The sequence below is a fragment of the Eutrigla gurnardus genome, assembly GCF_963514095.1.
Source record: "Eutrigla gurnardus genome assembly, chromosome: 13".
NCBI lineage: Eukaryota > Metazoa > Chordata > Actinopteri > Perciformes > Triglidae > Eutrigla > Eutrigla gurnardus.
Window position 1 is genome coordinate 24482785 of NC_139936.1, and position 13994 is coordinate 24496778.

The 13994-nt window shown below is 41.7% G+C and overlaps 2 long non-coding RNA genes across 2 annotated transcripts; both read right to left on the bottom strand.

The window, feature by feature from the left end:
* Positions 1-234: 234 nt before the first annotated feature.
* LOC311023862 lies at positions 235-1762 on the bottom strand. Its single transcript, XR_014598244.1, has 4 exons — positions 1584-1762; positions 881-1149; positions 592-765; positions 235-500 (listed from the first exon to the last, which is right to left on the bottom strand). It is a non-coding gene; the product is annotated as an uncharacterized lncRNA (long non-coding RNA).
* Positions 1763-10641: 8879 nt separating this feature from the next.
* Positions 10642-13358, bottom strand: LOC311023079. Its single transcript, XR_014598176.1, has 3 exons — positions 13225-13358; positions 12734-12899; positions 10642-11403 (listed from the first exon to the last, which is right to left on the bottom strand). It is a non-coding gene; the product is annotated as an uncharacterized lncRNA (long non-coding RNA).
* Between the last annotated feature and the right edge of the window lie 636 nt (positions 13359-13994).

Here is a 13994-nt window from a genome sequence, read left to right on the forward strand (position 1 = left end):
AAGTGAATCCAAAGGCCTGGTATGGACTGACCCTGTGATACAGTATGGGCAGCTATGGAGTGTTTTGCTGTGGTGGTAGTGCAAAAGTAAACAGTGGAGGGATTTAATCAATGCAAAGCTGTGCATGTTGTGAAATATGAATATGAAAAAACATGAGTGTGAGCGTAATAGAATTGCTTAACAAAAAGAATACAAAGATGATAAGATAAATAGAACAACAGACACATTCAATTAAGAATGCCCTCTTCTTAATGGTGCCTCCCCAGCACACAACAGCTAAAAAAAGGACTCTGGCCATGACAATACTGTTTAATCTTGCTCAGAGTCACAACTGGTATGGTATTCATCAGAATCACTTTCAAAGTTAATTTCTGTTTCAGTCAGAACTTGAACATAACAGTTCACTGCATGCTTTGCCACGTTGTTGCTTGCTTGCTTGTTCTTCATCGTCAAGCTCTGTAGACCTTGGATCCCATCCTGAAGCAGGCCCCACTTCTCACCTTACACATTAAAACACATTGAGCCTATATTAATTCAAAACTTTCAGAAATATTGTAGCGTATGCCAAGTATAACACAAATACATACTGACCTGATGTCACATTAGAGAGCTGGGATGACATCTGCTTCAGGGAGTCTGCACAGGTGCAAATAGACTTCCAATGCTTGTTCATCTCTGCAATAAGAATCCTCTTCTCCTCCTCAAGTCTCCTTACTGCCATCACAATGTCGAACGCCTTCCTCTTCGTCCTTAGATCTACAGAGTCTGGAATACATAGATGAAAAATAAGTCAGTTCCTTTTTGGGGTTACAATCGAGGCATGACAGATTTTGTGCCACTATGTGACTATTTCACATAGTCAACGGAATTGTGTACATACCACCGTGGGTAAGCTGCCATGGCCAAACAATCTCGTCAGATAGAATGGTATCCAAGGTCAGGTTATCTGCATTAGGAACCATGGTGTTGTACTTTTCCAATACAGAATTTAAAAAAAAATGTTCCTCCCTGATCTTTCGGCGGATCCGTACACGTCCTTTGCATCCGTCGTTTTATAAAGACGCTGGGACCTCCTCTTAACACTTGCCACCAGCTCCTCAATTCGGCTGGCTACAGCGGCAAGATCAGCATCATTTGGGGATGTTGTTGCTGAGAGGAAGAAATTAAGATTCCATGAAAAAAATATTATTTCTGGTGTATTTCTGTGGCAAGCGAGTCTCAACGATCTTTTCATATTTCTCTGTAACTGAGAGGCTACACTTATAGCTAATGTTGAGTATATTTAAGTTAGTTAGGTTCTTTATTGTCCCTATGGGGATATTCTTTTCCACATGTCATCAGCAATCATAGTGTGTGCTCTTTGACTACAATTACAATGAGCCTCTTTGGAATAGCAGCCAAGCTTAGTCAGTTTAGTACACCTGAAACACATGTTCAAGGCTACGTGCAATTGCTATAAGCTAAATTCAAAGCATGACAAGAAATTCAAAGTGATAGAGATACTAAAAGTAGCTTGAGTCTATGATGATACAAAATATATTTCTTTATTATACAACCACAGCATATCAAACAGTATATTCTACCTTCTGCCCACTCATTGATATGATCCAGCTCTCCAGTTGATTGTCTGTGATGTCCATTTCCGTTTTCATGGCCTCCAGGTTATGCAACTAGCATTGCAGGGCTATTGTGGCCTTCAAACACAAATGACAATGAGGGAAATGCCTATAACTTTGACTATTGTTGATAAGGATTGTAAAGTACCTTCACTATAAGAAAACCACATACAAACTGGTTACATATACAGTATATTCTTATATACATGGACTATGTATATATATATATATATATATATATGGTATGGACATTTAAGACACTGAAAAATGCATTTACACTACACATGCAACCATCTGTATATTCCATTGCATTGAAGAATATCTGGGCAAGTCTTCCCTATATTTTTGTGATAATATGCCACTTTATTGTACAATATTGCTATGTGTGTTGCATAAGGGAAAACTGGTGTCTTTACCTTCCGATATCGGCGGGCAAGGGTGGAAGCCAAGTTGTCAAACTTTTGTTAGTTCCAGCGCATGGCCATGACCGTCAGCATGTCTATGCGTCCTGCAAAAATAAAACATATGAGATTGTCAACCTTCTTTCCAGTAGCAGTAGGAGAAGAAACTGCCCAGACTAAACTGCAGTCATGTGCCATTTGATTTTTGTCCCATGAAAGGGAATAGGTAAATAGCACAGGATAGTGAAGTAGCATTAAACAGTGGTGCAGGACAGTAGGCAAATGGCATAGAGCACTAGTATGGTAGGACAGTAGGTGAATGGTACTCTGACGTGGAACAGCAGGCGAGTATGGTATGGTACTGTATGCCTAACCAACAACAGTACAGTACATGTTTTTGATCACACTGCCCCTCCTTATTATCCTCACTTCTAATAAAATAGGATGATGGATTGTAATCAATCCATCAATTTGTGTTGAATATTCAGAGCTTTATATTTTCAGAGCCAGCATATATGCATGAGCTCAAAGTGGCTCACCATTGTCATCAGGATCAAAATTTACCTTACCTGCTTTTGACATGTGCTTTGTGGTAACAGCAATCCTCGAAAGGAAGGCGTTACACTGCTCCACCTCTTCCCCAAGAGTCGAACCAGCCCCCTCCTGATACGCTCCACTCCATTTTACCTTTAAAAAACAAAACCTAAGTGGCAACAATCTTATGCAGGTTTTCAGGGAAAGAAAATCTCATGGACAATCATTTTTTCTTACCTCACATTTGAAATCGTGAGCTTTGGCATGAAAAACAGAAAGAAATGGCCTCATGGTGAGGAGATCCTGAAGCTCAGGGCATTTCTCAGCCACTCTTCGGAGGTATGGCCAGTACTTGCATGCCACATCCATAGCGAAAAATGTCACTGGCTTACAGGCCATTTGCCTTTGGAGGTACAGGGGGTAGGCAAAAATCACCAACACCATGACGACATACAGCGAGTTCCAGGCCCTCCTCGTCTGTTTTTCCTGAGGACTTCTTAGATGTTTTGCGCGCCACTGACCACTGCCCTCCACAGACACCTCTTCCAGAGACCTAAATCATGGAAGATGGTTTACAGTCCAAACTTGTCCAAACAAAGTCCTCTGTGGGACGTGGTGTTTTATCGGTAAAATAGTGAAGTTGTGCAAGTTTACATGACTGGTTGAGGTATGGACATTGTCCACGAATCTTGCGACGTCATCATCATTTGCGATGAACACACCATCAAAGACGGCTTGTTCCTCCGATCTACATAAAAGATATACATATTAACTTTAAATATTCATATGGTTTTCAATTCACAGACGTTTATTTCAAAGTAATGAACCGTCACACACACCGGATTTTGTAAGTACATTGCTGCACTCTTGAATCTGTAGTGCTTGCGGTTTCCATCAACAGATACTGCAAGCATGTCTGTGCTGCACGCTGGGCAGTCAAAGTAGTCTTTCTTGCATAATTTGTCCACTTCGAATCGAACAGCCTCCCACTCCATGAAGCTTTTCCGGAAGCTGTCTGCTGTGATGTTTCCGCTCTGTTTCAAAAGAGTTCAGTGAAAGAGAACAAAAGACAACAGTAAACAGATCAATTAAAGAATATACTACACTGAAGTAAAATGCTCTTGGATACATTTCGGGATGTTTGTACTAATTTCGTAACCACTCCTTAGAATACATATCATAGGAAATAAATAATATGTAAACACGCGTACACTATACACTGGTGTATTTGGGGGACATTATACATACAGGATATTGTGTGACATTCAGTCTAAATCTATACGCAAAGAGGGCTACAACAGCTTCCATAATGTTTAGAAGTAAGCCTGTGCAATATTAGCCCCATTCATCCAAGGGAACACTTCTGGGATCAGGAAATGATATTGGGGAGAAGATATCAAAGTCTGTAGCCAATGGAGTTGAATTTGAGGTCTTCAGAATGACCTGTTTTTTTCAGAAATGTTTCAGTGGAAACTGCATGTCTGACAACATGAGTGTATGGTTGTTTATAATCGGTCTAAATTTTTTCTAAACTTTTCCTAAACAGTGCAAATGTTCATGTGTACTTTCATCATCATGCCCTCATAGTATTATTTCTTGAGTTACTCAATTATTCCCATAAATACTTACACGGCCAAAGCGAACAGTGCGTTGATCCAGCATTCTAAGAAATGCTTGGCTAGACATCCCTGGTGCTGCCATCTTCAGCTCTTCAAAAGAAAAAAGGACATCTGTCGCATACACAGTTGAATAGTGAGAAGTGGCAGGCCAGTAGTCATTTCGGATCAGGTCATCCACTCCAGGACTCCAAGTGGCTTCACATGCCTCGCATCTAATCTGAGGCAATCTGAGATCATATCTCCCTGGAAAAAGAAGGAAATATAAGCTCACAGTTCATTCTGACAGATGCAAACTGTGTCATTCTGATAACTGATATGGGAACCTTTGAATAAGGATGGATCAGGAGGACACTTCCACAAACCTTTTGTAAGGCGCTCTATTGGAAGTCAAACTTTTGTCAGCCAAATTAACTATCCCCATTCAAACAAAGGTTCATTGTTTTCCTCCATATAGGTCTAATCAACGCCCAAACTATTGACACCTCTGGATTTTCAGCCATGATAAAGACAATTTCTGGATGTGTTCCACAATGTAACATGTATGAATGTAACATAATCATGATTTGTATATGTGCATGGTTGTAACAGAAAGTGAAAAGGAGTAGATATGGGGTGTGATCATCAAATAGCTGTGGGTGAAATTCTGCAGCCACTTCTACAGAAGTGACCCCCACCCCACCCATAAAGTTCTTCTTACCATTCATTGTAACAACTATGGACTGTCCTGCAATGACACTGGGCAATCCTTGTTGACAACCGCATATTGTCTCTGGCATCTCCAAAGGTACAAGACGCTCTTGAAAAAAAAAAAAAACACATGGATGAGGAGTAAAGAATAACATATTTATTTACTGGCAACTATATTTAAACCAGATGTGCTTGATGGCTTCATCGACCTATCAGAAAACAGTGTTTAGTTTTCCAGTTGATAACTGGAATTAACAAGTCTGAGTATGTGACTTTCAAAAACTACCACACTTACCACACTGGGTTAGAACCCTCTCCACAACAAAAGTTGTGGGAGGCAACGCATAAAAAAATGCTTGCGCCATCGAATCCCTGTTGTGGAACACTTGACCTCGGTGGACCCTGACATCACACTGCCCACAGAGGAATGGGTGTGGTCGGCATTCACAACAATGGATAACGGCTGGACCATTTCCACAATGTTGGCAGATTCGAGGTGCTGCATGTTGTCGAGCCACCATGGTGTTGACCAGCCGGGGTCTCTCTTTCGCCCACCACCCTGATATGAGGCTCTTTCGGGTTGACCAGTCTGTTGAGGCTTGAGGTGGTGTTTCATCCTCATGTATGTCCTCACCCAGTGAGTGTTTAAGCTCTTGAAGGAAGGACTCTGTTAAAACAATGCAAAATATTGAAAAAGTCGCTGGTTACTTCCCCACTGGTTTCTGGAGCCCCGACATGCGAGACACCAGTCTGCTGACTCTGGCTGTGACTGGGACCTGTTGTAGCAAAAAAGTTGTTGCTTTTTACACTCAATGACACAAACTTTACCTGATGCTAGGCACAGCACAGGTATGCAATAACAACCTCAGATATGTTCTAATTCAGACCTATGACTTGTGATCATGTTGTATACCATTGCAAGATGTAAAACTAGATCTGGAGATGAAAGTCTACATTTTAATTGACATGAATGTAAAAAAAATCTGACCTGCTTGTTTTCGGGATGATCTGGGCCTGCCATAAATAATGTTTCCATCACTGTCCCTCTTAATCCACCGAACATCATGCTCGCGGTTTGATGGCTGACTGGTGGATGGTTCTGCCACCTGGTGCATGCTAACGAGCTGTTGGAGGTTTTGGAGGTGAGCCTGATGTTCAGCCTGATCGACAAGATCACTCATCTCCTTCAGGAGACGGTCCCTCTCAGGATCAGACATGGCACACAATATAAACACACAGGGACAAACAAAAGACAAGACAGACAAACAAAGACACCGCTCAGGGGGGAGGAAGGGGGAGGGGGAGAGGGAGGGGGGAGAGGGAGAGAGATTAAGACAGCAAGAGAGAGAGAACACAATACAACAGTAGAGATAGTAACAAGATACAAGACAAATGTGGCTCTTAAAAGTGCCTTTTTCTCTATGTTATGAATGAATTAGGATGCTGGACAGGGATAAAGGAACCTGCAGATAAAGAGAAAACCAAATCAAAATAGAATAGATCACCAAACTACATATTACAATATGAATAACTGCCCAAGAAAAAAAAGTTCAAAAAATTAATTTTGAGCCCTGAACACAACATTTAGCTGGCGCATAAATGAGGTACAAACATGTTACACATATATGTAACTTGTCACAAATATCTGCCAATGCGAAAAGTACACGTCCAAATCAATATCAATGAACTAGCACCAAGAGGTCAAGTTAGCTAATCTAGCTAGCTAGCAGAGGCCCTGGCTAGCTACTTTGCCTTCATTTTGACGCAACAAAGAGTTGTATTATGTCAGTGTCTTTCTAATACAGCTCTTACAATGGCGCATACATGAGGTACAAACGTGTTACACATATATGTAACTTGTCACAAATATCTGCCAACGCCAAAAGTACACGTCCAAATCAATATCAATGAACTAGCACCAAGCGGTCAAGTTAGCTAATCTAGCTAGCTAGCAGAGGCCCTGGCTAGCTACTTTGCATTTCATTTTGACGCAACAAAGAGTTGCATTTTGTCAGTGTATTTCTAATACAGCTCTTACATTGGGGTTCGAAATCAACAAATACGACAATATGTTTTTTTTGCCATAACTTCATTTTGGACGTGTTAAATGCTTATTAATTTCCCTTGCTTATTTGACTGTTCTACTTACCGTGGTGCAATCGCGCTGGGCAAAGGTGTCTGGGATCGTCGCACACAGTGACGCGTTGCACAAAATTGCGCAAAAATATAAATCTTAATGAAAAAGTACAGTCTTAAAATATCATTTTAATGTAGATACACTTTTTTAAAAATAAGACGTGGTAGCAATTGGTTTCTGCCCCACGAAAATGTATGTTTCCAGCGCAGGCAAAACGCTGGATGGCTAACCCCTTTTCGTCAAAATACGAAGATGAGGGATTTGCATTCAAATCTATCGGATGACCCTTTAGGGTGCCAAGTGACGAAGAGGGGGCCCCCTCAACGTCGGCTAAGGACGTCAGGGCTAAATGACCAAACGGCAGTATGTGACGGCAAGGGGTGAGACCGTGTTGATAATACTCTCAAAATTTCAAGAGTCAAAACTATTTCAAATTCCCAACATCACCCAGGGGCAAGCGTTACAGCGACAGTGGCGAGAAAAAACTGCCTTAATAGGCTTTTAGGCAGAAATCTCGTGCAGCCCAGGCCCTTGGGTTCCAACTGCATTTGGTGTTGGTAGTATGGTAGTAGTAGCATTAACAGTAGTGGTGGTATTAACAGAAGCAATAGTATCAACAGTAGTAGTCCATGGCAGCAGGCACAGCCACGCCGAGATGGATCCATCCCAACCACGTCGCAGTAGACCAGAAAGCAGGAGTAGTTGAGCAGTCACACAGCGGGCAGGTGGAGCTACAGCGGGCAGGTGGAGCTACAATGTGGTGTTTCCAGCATCAGGCCAGTTAGCAGTCTGCATCGGCCAGGACCTCAGTGGACTCTGCTGGACCAGAAAGCATAGCCAGTCTCCTGGGAGTGATCCTGGGAGTAGTCAAGTTAGTGACAGTAGAGATGCCGATTTTAGTCAATTACTTTAATTAAAAATACTGGCAGTAAGAGGCAAACAAGACCACAACATCGGTGCAGTCCGGACCAGGTTCCACCACGGTCCAGGGAGACCTGCTAGGCAAGAGAGCACAGGGACTCCGGGGGAAAATACACAGAGAGAGAGCGCGCGAGAGAGAGAGAGAGAGAGAGAGAGAGAGAGGGGCTCAGTGTGTCACTATAATCCCCCAGCAGTCTAGGCCTATAGCAGCTTAACCAAGAGCTGGCTCAGGGCAAACCTGAGCCAGCCCTAGCTATAAGCAGTGTCAAAGAGAAATGTTTTAAGCCTACTCTTAAATGTGGGAACAGTGTCTGCCTCACGAACCAGAACCAGAAGACGGTTCCACAGAAGAGGAGCTTGATGGCTGAAAGCTCTGGCCCCTGTTCTAATTTTGGAGACTTTAGGAACTACAAGTAACCCTTTATTCTGAGAGCGTAGTGCTCTAGGAGGACAGTAGGGTTTAATGAGCTCTTTAAGATATGATGGTGCCTGTTGTGGAAGAAAACTCTTCAGGTCCAATTCAGTGGCTGGTTCAAATGAGGTTTAATCACTGACAGTGGAGAAAAGAAATTCACAGTGTATCTATGAAGATCCAGTCTGTTGAATGGCCTGGCCGAGTTGGATTTATACAGAACATTCGAGAGAACAAAAGGGAAGGTGTCATGAGTGGATTTGCATTGAATCAACACATGTCTCTCTGCAGAGGAAGAGACATCTGTTGATATCTACAAGGTGTGACCGTTCTCGGGAGAGCTAGACGATGTCACTACAGGGGTCACTCATCGGGCCTTGATCAATGTATGAAAGACAAACAGTTCAGGAAGAGGGAAAGATCAAAGAGTCTTTTCATCAAGACTGCAAGGGTTAAATTCAATAGAAACAGCTCAGCAGGACATTTGATGTTCCCGAGAGAAAGGAACATTATATGGGGAACAAATAAGAAATGTAAGGTAACACATTTTCTTCTACAATTCCCCATTTTGTCCTATAGGACAACAGTTAATACACAAGAAAATGTAATCAAGTGAAGTAAGAAAATTACAATACATAAATTCTACACAATTCATCGAAAACATCAGGAAATAATTCTTTAAGTACGTCGTGGGTAGTTCTTTGAATCATCATTCTAGTAGTCACCTTAGCTGTAATAATGTTACACATTGCTCTGACACAGCAAAAAATAACAACAAAAAATATAAAACAGATTAAACCGACAAAAACATACTGAACAATATTTGTTCCCCAAAGAGCAATGAGTGTTTCCAACCATTCAAAAGGGCTACTAATATTGCTGGTGTGCACTTCATCAGCAATGTGTTTAACGTGTGCAATGACATCAGAAAGGCTAGCGTTATAATCTGGCACATAAGTACAACATTCAACACCAATCACTGCATAACCACCCTGGGATGCTAAAAGATAGTCTAAAGCTGTAGGCAGGAGGCGTGGATGAGGTTGAAGTCCAAATTATTAAAGTCCTTGTTGGTCATGGAGGAAAGCATGAAGTGACAATTTGAAATTCTTGTCATGTCCACTTCCGGTACATCCCTTTTCCAGCTGGGACGGAACAAAAAGAAGCCGCTGTGGCTAACCTAGAAAAGTTAATGTCAAGTGTCGAACAAGCTGTAGGTGAAGGGCTGTAGTCCGAAGTCCATATTCTGGGAGAACTTCTTGGTATTGGATAAAACAGCGAGTCACAGTTCGAATGTCCCATGTCATGACCAACTCCGTTACCTTTAATACACCACTTTAATGGTCGTGGAACTACTCTAAGAGGGATGGCAGCAGGGACATCAGTGCATGCCTGACACTTGCTTGTGGATGTTTTGCAAGGTAAAGGGTCTCAGTTCAGGTGTAACTGGGCACAGTTCATGGGTGTAAGATGTGTGTGTATTTAGGTGAAGTAAATGTCACGTGTCGCAGTCAGAAATGGGCAGAGCCATCAGGGGGAGGCCTTCATTTGTGCTATGTGGGATGAATCCACATACGTAACAATTGGTAGAATTTGAGCTGTGATAAGCTACCATCCTAGTCAGGTTGATATAGGTGTTTGTGGAAATCATTTGGTCGTGTGTGGAGATTGTATTTGGTCCAGTTTCCCGTTTCTGACGAAGGCTGGAGACTGCATTCGAGGAGGGATGAGCTATCCCTGATATGCTTCTTTCTGGTGGCTCCATAGCTGCAGTATTAAGAAGGAAATCTTCCAAAGCAACTTTCTGTCCCCATTGCCTAATACTGGTACTGCAAAGGAGCCACAGAAGTGATAATCCGGTCACAAGCAGCAGCCATGTTGGTGTCGTTCATTAGCATCTGGTCAGAACAGCACCGTCTCCTGCTGGGCTGTTGATCTTCACTGGTCCATGTTGGCATCCTGCTGGGCTGTTGATCTTCACTGGTGTGAAGAGTGGATCCATGTGGGGTGTCACACACTTCATGACAGTGTTGTTGGTCAGCAGTATTTGAGATGGACCGGTCCACCTGGGCTGGAGAGCATTCCTTCGCTTGAACTGCTTCAGGGTTGAAATCACCAGGCTGGAGGTTGTGACAGTCCCCATCATATTTTTGCTGTATATAAATTACAGCAACTGACTGTTTTCTTCTTTTTAGAAAACAGCAATTCAATGTAATCTAGTTTACAACTTTTTCTTGTATTCCAATAAATTACAGTAATTACCTGGCAACTAAAGTTGCCAGTAAATACCTGTAAATAAATAATAATACAATATGTTGTTGTAAAATGTTTTTACAGTTAATATTGGTTTTTACATTAGCTGCTTTGCAAATTATGCAGATTGTGAATGATACAAATAACACAGTGTCAGAGCTGCTATAAAATACTTTTATTAAAACTTTTTTTTTAACAGATGTGCAAAAGATGCATGTACAGTAACATGAAGAACAGTGAAAGGGATAGTTCAACATTTTGTCACATTGGCCCATTGCCATAATCCCTATAGTTATAGCAGTAGGTTAACTGCCTTTATTCATCAGTACAAGCTGTTTTTAGATCAGTGGAGCAGAGACGTGAGCTGCTCAGAGCTACCGCTATGGAGGCTAATGGAATTTCTTGGTTTCTCTCATCAAACTCATCAAATACACAATCCAACAACTCCAAAACGCTCTGGTGGACAAGTTGTGACCAGCACATTCACCACGCTATGAGATAATAATGTGACATTAGATTGTGTATTTGATGAGTTTGATGGTTCTCCATGGTTGTATTTGTGTGTTTTTATGTGAGTGCAAATATTCAGGTTGAGTGTGTTTGGCAGACAAAGACAGTTTGTTCTGCAGCTCTTAAAACAACAAATTGCTTTTAAACAGGAACATCATCAAACAATGTTGAACAGTCCTTATCTTTTGGATCCTAAGCAGAAAGCCATTCATAGTCCATCAGCCGCTTCAGTAGGGAGGAGACATGAGGATTGATGGTGTTCTTCAGCTTTGCTGTTTTCGTGCCACTGCTGGGGTTGATTCCAAGGAAACATCTAAAATAAGAAAATAACAAAACTTCATGAAAAATTGTGACAAGCCAGCAGAATCAATCAGGTCATACAATACAAGCCCATTGTTTGACGTTCCATGGGCAAATCTGCAACAAAAACGATGCTGTTTATTATTTTTCATTATCATTTGATTTTTGTAGTCCAGGTGTAACAGAGTTTTGCTGTTGATTCCACTTACACAGTGACAGCCAATCACATCAACTTTATTCATGTATCACGGACGCTCACTGGTTAGCAGGGCTCTCCTCGGCACATAAATATGGGCTGTGACGTAAACACAGTGCCAGTATGCGAGGATTGAGCCCATGGTAGGTTTGCTACACGAAGCACAGCGTTATAGCCTATTGAAACTGTGTAAACAATGTAATGTAATAATGCAGTTATCATGATATTATGTTCAGGAAGCTGGCGACAGTTTTACATGTAACTAAATGTGTTACAGAGGGTTTATTTTGTTTAATGTTTATAACTAGGGACCTTAGCTTGAGGCTAAGCTAACTTGCTAATTTTCCTCCATGAAGCTGTGCCGAACGAGTGCTGTGCTTGACCGTGAGCTGACCAGTCATTTCCGTATCATTGTCCAGTGTCCAGGCAATAAAAGTTCGGTCCTGAAGCTACGAGAGTGTCGGTCCTTCTTGCAAATCAACAACACAACGCAGACAACTGTTACACAGGCACTTAGGCAAGCTGAAATAGAAAATAGCTCTGCAATGCAATGACCACATTATGTAGGGTCATAACGGTTAAAAGGGTAGTTTGTATTTCTTGCCACAAGACTGTACGTTAATAACTTAATAACTTAACATTATTGTGACTGGGTGGAGACAGGGATTTGGTTTGTATTACATTTGATGGATTAAAAAAAGCTCTAGTTATTTCAATATGCAACAGTAATTACCAGTAACTGAAAGAAATACATGGTTAAAAGATTTAGATCAGAAATGGACAAAACTGGACTTAGACATGTTGAACATTTGTTTCATACCATGAAACAAGTGCCATATACACTCTATTATAACACAGCATGTCCAGTGGTGTAGTGGTGTCTGTGTTGGTGGGTATACCACTGGGTAGATCACTTAGAAGAAAGAAGATATGATTTTAAAGGCTTTTTGGCTGATGGGTGGTAACCTGTTACCTGATATAAAAAGAGGAGGGTACAGTATAAGCCATAAACTGATGTATACTACACCACTGAGCATGTCCCTGGTTTAAGAGGAGTCCACTGTCTGTTAGTGCTGGCAAGTCAAAATAATGTCTTGTCCAGTAGTCATGATAGCAAACTTAATAAGTACTACAAGCATCTAGTTACCTTTGGATGAATTCCAGGGTGCATGCAGCTTGCTCCTGGTACACCAGATTGAAGTTGTAATAGCATGAAAACAGCGCTGCCAGTCCTGCCAAAAAGTTGGGGTGTGGAAGCAAGACCACCTGCCCCTCGATGCTCAGCATCCACTCCTCTGATGTGAGCACATCACCTAAACATAAACAAACATATGGTTTATATGTTAATGTTTTTATCTTGTTGCTTTCCACATAAGCATATCCACAATAAACTGTTACATCAATGTGTCCTAGATATGGTCTTTGTCTTTGCAATACAACATTTAAATTCCTTTTATGTGTTGATATGATTGGCCAGTAAAGCTGACTGATAGAACACTAAGTGGTCTCCATGACAGCAGGCAATGTTTCAGATATGGATGTTTCTGCTAAAACGTGGATATTTCACACACACATCATCCGCATTTTTTATGTTGCTTTGTCACAGTTTAAACTGTAAATTGTACAAAATGTTTTTACCTCAAAATCCCCTTCAATGGTGTTTGGTCACTGTGGGCTTCAGTGGTGGTGCTCACTGTGTGTGGATTCCTTCAGCTCTGTAACAATATGATGCACAAGTTGCAAAACACAAGACATGGTAGATTATTACCAACCATTCTTACCAATAAGGTTGGATAATTTCAATTATAATAAGGGGTAGAGTTCTCAACGGGCCTGAAAATTACAGCCCGACCCGACCCGGCCCGCGGGTTTTTAAACCCGAACCCGACACAGCCCGACACACCAGCATGAATTGTCGGCCCGAACCCGACCCGAACCCGACCCCCCGCGCGCCTGCATTGTTTTCCTCATACACTTGTTATCACGATCAGACAGACAGCAGACGTGAATTCAAATGAAACTTACTCTGCCCCATGAAGCAGGCAGCCAGATTGACCAAACGTGAACAGCGATGATTCACAGCAAACAATATTTGCAAAATGAGCCGACCCGGCTCATTTGCGTATTTTTTCGGCCCGGACCCGGCCCGAAACTTCGGGTCCCGTCGGGTTTGTCGGGCTGGGCCGACCCGTTGAGAACTCTAATAAGGGGTGTAACGGTTAACCTTATCTACAGTTCGTCTCATGGTTTGGTTCTAACCTTGTTTTTCAAAGCTAAAGAAATGTTTTGAATATTTCCAGAAAAAAATGTCTGGATTTTATTTACAAATTGTTGCACTGCAATAAAGAACATGCACATTACTATTACACTTTTCTTACCACTTCGCAAGAACTTCTGTTCATACAAAA